Below are 7,287 nucleotides of genomic sequence, written 5' to 3'. Positions count from 1 at the left end.
AGTGCAAAATACTTTCTAATTTCACTTTGATTTTTTTCATTGACCCATGGGTTATTTAGAAATGTGCAAACTCATAGACACAGAGGACAGATTGGTGGTTACCAGAGCCTGGGGATGGGGGTGGGGGAGTGAAACAAATGAAGGGGGTCAAAAGGTACAAACTTCCAGTTATAAGATAAATAATTCATGGGGATGTAATGTACAGCATGGTGAATACAGTTAATAATATTGTATTGTGGGACTTCCCCGGCAGTCCAGTGGTTAGGACTTTGCCTTCCAGCGCAGGGGGTGCAAGTTCAATCCCTGGTCGGGGAGCTAAGATCCCACATGCCTCACGGCCAAAAAACCAAACACAAAGCAGAAGCAATATTATAACACATTCAATAAAGACTTTAAAAATGGTCCATATCAAAAAAAATCTTAAATACTGTGTTGCATATTGAAAGTTGCTAAGAAAGTAGATCTTAAGAGTTCTCATCACAGGAAAAAATTTCTGTAACTATGATGATGACAGAAGTTAACTAGACTTACTGTGGTGATCATTTTGTAATATATACAACTATCAAATCATTATGCTGTACACCTAAAACTAATACAATGTTGTATGTCAATCACACATCAACTTTTTAAAAAGAAATATGTTTTTAGTTTCCAAATATTTGGTGGGTTTTTCAGGGAACTTTCTGATTTTAGTTTCTAATTTAGTTCCATTGTGGTCAGAACATACTTAGCATAACTTAAATCTTTTTAAATTCATTAAGACTATTTAATGGCCCAGAATAAGATATGTTTTGGTAAATATTCAATGTGCACTTGAAAATAATGTATATTCTGCTGTTGTTGGATCGAGTGTTTTACAAATATCAATTAGGTAAAGCTAGTTAATAGCATCATTCAAGTCTTTTATAGCTTTACAAAATTTCTACTTGTTTCATCAATTATTAAGAGAGTGATATCAAAATCTCTGACTATAATTGTGGATTTGCCTATTCCTTCTTGCAGTTGTTTTAGTTTTTGCTTCATGTATTTTGACACTCTGTTATTAGGGACATAAAAGCTTAGGATTCTTAAGTTTTCTTGGTGAATTGACCACTTTATCATCATGAAATGTCCTTCTTTATGCCTGGTAGAGTCTATGCTCTGATATCTCCTTTTTTTAATGTTACTGTGGCCACTGCAGATTTATTTTGATTAGTGTTAGCATGGCATGTATTTTCCAATCCCTTTTACTTTTAAGCTATCAGTTTCTTTATATTTAAAGTGTACTTCTTGACTCCCTCAGCCTTACTCCAGGGACTTTCGCTGTAAAGTGCCTGGCATTGCTGGAGAGTACATGAACGAGTACGCATCCTTCCCCAGGGAGACTGCTGTCCTGTGGGACCTACACGTGGAGCTGACAGCACAGGTCGGGTGGGGTCTGACAGTTTCCTTTTTGTACGTGCTGACTGGCAATACTCAAACAGGGTAGAGACATTAGCGATCGGTAAGCGAGAGATGCCTCACATGCCCGAAAGAGCCAGAATAAAATGCTAAACTCCAGCGTAATTGGAAGACAGGCCACATGTCAAAGGAAACACAAACCGAACAGTTTTGTTATGGAATAATTTCTAACTGATAAGTATCAGAACATGTCAGAGGTTTCCTGTCGTTTTTCAGGAATGCTAACTTGGGGGTAAACATAAATAAATAAATAAAGTGTACTTCTTGGGACGTCCCTGGTGGTCCAGTGATAAAGAATCCACCTTCCAATGCAGGGAACACGGGTTCAATACCTGGCAGGGAACTAAGATCCCACTTGCCACGGGGCAACTAAGCCCACGCACCACAACTACTGAGCTTGTGCACCTCAACGAGAGAGCCCATGTGCCACAAACTACAGAGCCCACATGCTCTGGAGCCCATGCGCCACAATTACAGGGCCCATGTGCCCTAGAGCTCACATGCCACAATTAGAGAGAGAAAACCCACATGCCACAACTAGAGAGAAGTCCGAGGGCCGCAATGAAGACCCAACATAGCCAAAAAAATAAAGTAAATAAATAACTTAAATAAATAAATAGGTGTACTTCTTCTAGGTAGCGTACAGTTGAATCATGCTTGTTTATCCAGTATGACAATCTCTACCTTTTGATCAAGGTGATTAGACCATTTACATTTAATGTGATTATTGATATAGTTAGGTTTAAGTCTCTTATTATGCTGTTTGTTTTCTATTTTTTCCAGCTGTTCTTTGTTCCCTCTTGTCTCTTTTTCTGCCTTCTTTTGGACTGAGTATTTTTGTGATTCCATTTTATCTTATTTCTTGATGTATTAGATCCATCTCCTCATCACGCTAGTGGTTTGCTTTAGGGTTTATAGTATACATATTCAACTTATCAGTCTGTCTTCAAGCGATGTCACACTACATCATGTATAGTATGAGAAACTTACAACAATGTACTTTCTTTTTTCCCTTTCTGGCCTCTGTGCTATTTGTTCTCATATATTTTACCCTATGGGTGTTATGCAGCCTACAAAACATTGCCATTACTTTTGCTTTAGAACCAGTCAATTATCTTTTAAAGAGATTTAAATAATAAGAAAAAATGTCTTTTATTATTTACCCACGTATTTACCATTTCCAAAGATCATCATTCTTTGTGTGGATCCCGATTTCCATCTGGTATGATTTTCCTTCTGCCTAAAGGACTCCCTTTAACATTTCTCATAGTGTAGGTCTGCCGGCGACAAGTGTTTCTAGAACCTGGTCCTCAGGTCTTTTGCACTCAAAAGCCCAACACCACAATTTCCTAAGGTTAACACTCTCCAAAAATTTAAAGTGAACCAACATTTGCTGTTGATCTGAAGTGGGGGCATGGAGAGCTGCATATAAACACTACAGGACCACTAAATTTCAGTCATACAAGTTCCTCTTTACAATTAATTCAGTAGGGGACCCTTCGAGCTGATGCTTAGGGAGTGGGAACGTTGCATGTTAAGAATCTACTATGTGCCAGGCACTGTGCTAAGCATGACACATACCTTGTCGGCTTGTGAAGAGGATGAGATGAGCCCAGCACCTGGTACATATCACCCCTCAGCAAAAGGTAGCTGTTAGGATGACCTTCCTCAATAATTTTAACAACGTAATGGGACAGCCATTTTGATCCCTGAGTTACAGATGAGAAAGCCAGGCTCAGAGAATTGAACCAGTGAGGGAACTGGGATTCAAACCCAAATCTGTGTGACTCCAAAGCCTGGGCTCTATACCACCTGCTTTGTCCTCCAGGGCCAGGAGTTGGCAGGGACAGGGCAGGACTGACCTTCAGGCAATGGAGCCCATGACCAGAGGAAGCATGGGGAAAAAATGTCCAGGAAATGGGGATGCATTGAGCCAGACCCTGCACAGGAATCAATCTGAAGAGTCCAGGCAGGGGTAAAAAGAGGCCCTGGCAACAGCACGGGGGCAGAGGGAGCACTGAGAACAGGGTCTGGGGCTATTTGCCCAGAAACCCAAAGCACTCCACCTACCCAGATTTGTACCCAGGACAGGGAGAGCTTGAGAGCACTTTTAACAAATCAGTATGTTTTTGCCTCAGCCGAGCAGCGTGGCAAGTACAATGTGTGCAGGCATAAGAGGCATAAAAACTAAACTCTGATTCTGCAGGTTTTACTGGTCTCACCATGGTTGCCCACGGCCCACAACTCAGGGGTCACCCAGGAACTGGCTGTGCGCTCTCAAAACCCTGTGCTCCAATCCCCCAAACAGTTAACATCTGTTTTCTCTTTATGCCTTTTTGTTTCTTTTTTTCTCTTTTTCTCTCCTTTTTTCTCTCTCTCCTCCTCCCTTGCTGCTTGCCCTCTCTGAGCACAGGGAAATGCCATCTCAGAAGTGTTGCCTTCCTTTAATCAGGACCTAATTCCTTATCACAAAGCTCAGAGATGAAGGTTTCCAGGAAGACAAAAATAAGGCACTAGCGGTGATTAACATTTCCCTGTTCTCTGGAAGACAGGAATTATTCCAGGGTGCAGGTTTCTTTTTAAAGAGCTTTAGCATGGGAGACACTGGGAGGCCAGCCCATGGATTAGTGGATACCCCATCAAGCAAAGCAAGAATTCAAAGGAAGCGAGGGTTGCCAAGCTGAGGCACAAGAGGGTGAGCCTTTAGGAAGAATTAGGGAAACTCCACGATGTGGGGGCTGGAGCCAGTCTGCCCCACCTCCAGCACACCAGGGCAGCTGGGTGTTATGGGTGCAGGAGTCATGAGGAGGGAGGGAACAAGGGCATCTAGATCACTTCTGCCAAGTTTGCAAGACTGTTTCCAGTTGTAAACCCCTCCCTAATTTTCTTTCCCTACCACCCCTATCACACTGTGGTTGTTAAAATGGTCTCCATCCCAGAAGGTGATGAGAGAAGATCCCCATGGCCAGACTGGAGGGCACATTGGGGAGAATCAGTAAATGAGGCCAAAACAGGCAGACCCAGGAGAAGCTGTTCCAGTCCTGGGGAGAAAGGATGGGGTGGGGTGGGGCGGGGGGAGGGGCGGGGGGAGGGGTGGGGGTAGAGAGAAGACAGATCCCGCCAGGAGGCAGCAGATGGGGTCACTGAGACTTGGTGACTGTGGCCATGTGGAAAAGCACTTCTGAGAAATGGGTATGAAGACACCCCTACTAAGTGGCAGGACCACATCAGAACCTGGACTGTGCTCAAAAGATGATGTTTCTGAAGGGGATATGACGGTCAGAGGTGGAGGGGGTGGGAGCTGAGGGCAGAGACACCTGCGTGTTCCAGGCCGGGTCATCTTCCCCATCTCCCACTCATGGTTCACCCTGTCTCCTAAGGGCTGACCTGCAGTCCAGGGCCCAGCCCATCAGCCCCTCCCTAGCTGGTGGCCTTATCTCTGAGCCTCAGTTTCTTCCTCTGTCAAGTGGGTTAATGCCCCCTTCCTCCCACCCTGTTGGGGCTGCAGTGAAATCGTGGCAGTATAGGAAGCCAGGAGTGGCCCAGCACTGAGGTGATGGGGATCGGCATCTGTGCCCATCTGTGTGACGGGTCCCTTCCATGCCCTTAGGTAACATTGGGTTTTACCAAATCGGGGGAATTAGAGGGTCCAACACAAACTAGGACCTCAATCAATTAGAATGTCACATGAACACATCCGTTGATGGGTCCGAATTCTTGCTTTGGCATTTAATAGCTGCATAACCACCGGCTAGAACATAGAGCCATTCACTCCCTGGATTCCAAGCAACAAAATCTCAGTAAAACAGACTCAGATTCAGGGATGGGGCTGGGGACTGAAGAACAGAAATATTTTTAATAACACCGTCGGGGAGACCGTCAGGTGCACACAGACACCCAGGACCCAGCATGTTTGCTTAAATTCTCTGCTGCCCCTATCTTGAAATTCGTCGTAACTTTAACTTGTGTTTTGTAAGTGCAGTCTGACAGGATGGTGGAGTACATACGTGTGAGCAGAGGGTACATGCAATGCGTGTGTCCTCTGTTTTTTGCCGCCCGTTCACGTATAATGTCCACGATGCCCCCATGAGTTCAGAATTCCAGGGACGCCTGTGTGAGGCAGCTCAGCAAGACGCGCTGTGAGTACAAGGCAAGAGTGTTACGTCTACGGCTGAGTACGGGGGTCCTGACAGCCCCAAAAGGCCAGGCTTCTCATTTGAACCAGGACGTTCTACAAGCACAGAAAGAACTCGGTGGTATTCTAAGAATGGTCAGAGAACCTTTCTTTCTTACTTGTGTTACTTCCCTGCACTAACCAACCACTGAAAATTATGACGGGAGGTGAGGAAAAGATAAAACAACTCCTGGTTCCTTTCCTTTCAGCCTTTCCTTCCTCACCAGTGAGCCAAAGGTAGAGGCTGATGGTAGCATGGACGCATACCAAGAAGTGAAATAAAAGCTGTGGAGCTGGTTTTATGTAGTTTCCACTCTTCTGGGAAGAATGAAATACACACTCAGAAATGAGCTTTGAAATACAAATTGTGTAATTTCAGTGATTCCCTATACGAATGAAATGCTCTTCTATTTGCATTCAAAACTGGCATTGCACAAAATGAAGATGAACGGTAAAGTTCACACTAATAAATTCTAATTTTTCCTTACTTAGATCAACACTAACTAGGAAATAAAAAAACACCATGACAAGAGAGAGAAAGACTGCAGCAGAAAGGAAAAAGCTTTATATTTTCCAATGCTTAATGGCATTTTTTCCAGCTTTCTGAAGAAGGGCCCCAAACATTCATTTTTCACTGGGCCCACAAATTATGTAGCCCGTCCTGCAGGGAAAAGCCAGGCACCAATGCACTTCGTCTGGGCAGAATGGCTGGGTTTCTGTTATATAACTTTTCAGCTGGTGGGATGTGCTAATTAAGCATGGGATTTTAGGAAATGTGAGTCCTGGAGGAAGTTTCTAATTACCTTTGCCCTGAAGGTAGGGAGAAGCTAGGCGGTGGGGAGCCGTGCAGGGGAGAGGAGCCCTGGGTCCCATCAGAGGCCGAGGTGAGACTGGAAAGAAGTGAGGCGGGAGGGAGGGAGGGGGCTGGTGTCTGGGGAGCACGCACTGCTGTGTGCACCCAGCACTGTGCTTTCCGCACGCGGCTCATTTCATACCACAGCCATCCTGGGGGATGTGAGTTCACCCCCTTTACAGATGAGGACACTGAAGTTTTGAGTGGTCAGGAGACTCATCTAAGGTCTCACAACTAGTGAGGCGCAAAACCAGGCGCTGATGGAGGCAGGCCTGGTGCCAACCAAGGAGACAGAAATATATCACTCCCCGCTGGTCCCCCAGTCCCGTGGGAGACAGACGATGAGGATGCAGGGGGATCTGATGGGGAAGCACAGGTGGTGTGGAAGCACAGGGAAACCCTAACCAGCCTGGGGTGTCAGGGGCCTCCCTGAGGAGGGGCTGTCTGCTCTGGGGCCTGAGGGTGAGCAGGGGTTAATCCTGCAGGGAGGAGGAAGAGGGGACAATTAGTTCACAGGCTTCCCTTGCTGAGCCGCTTTCATTCCCTCCCTGGGGAGGAAGCACCTTAAATTCACTGTCCTGTTGACAAAGGCCCCCCCCAGACCCGTGCCCCCTTCCCTGAGCTGCCCCTCCTTCTCCTCCGTCTTTCCCCCTTCCCCAAAGCAAAGGCAGCCCCTGGGGCCCCAGAGCAAGGCCTGCTGTGTGTCAGGGGTTGGCGGGGGGCGGTTCACTTGACCTCTCTGAGTCTCAGTTTCCTCATCAGTGAAGTGAGGGGCTTGGACAAGGGAAGAGAGTTCACCTCGATGAGCCCTAGTGTGTGC

The 7,287-nt window shown here is 45.9% G+C and overlaps 1 non-coding gene across 1 annotated transcript; it reads left to right on the top strand.

The window, feature by feature from the left end:
- The first annotated feature begins 1,273 nt into the window (after positions 1 to 1,273).
- LOC136141035 (small nucleolar RNA SNORA49) lies at positions 1,274 to 1,401 on the top strand. Its single transcript, XR_010657698.1, has one exon. It is a non-coding gene; the product is annotated as a small nucleolar RNA SNORA49 (small nucleolar RNA).
- Positions 1,402 to 7,287: the final 5,886 nt, after the last annotated feature.

This window comes from Phocoena phocoena, chromosome 1 (genome assembly GCF_963924675.1).
Source record: "Phocoena phocoena chromosome 1, mPhoPho1.1, whole genome shotgun sequence".
Taxonomy (NCBI): Eukaryota; Metazoa; Chordata; class Mammalia; order Artiodactyla; family Phocoenidae; genus Phocoena; species Phocoena phocoena.
Note: the sequence above shows the minus strand (reverse complement) of the source record. Positions and strands in the feature narration are given on the sequence as shown.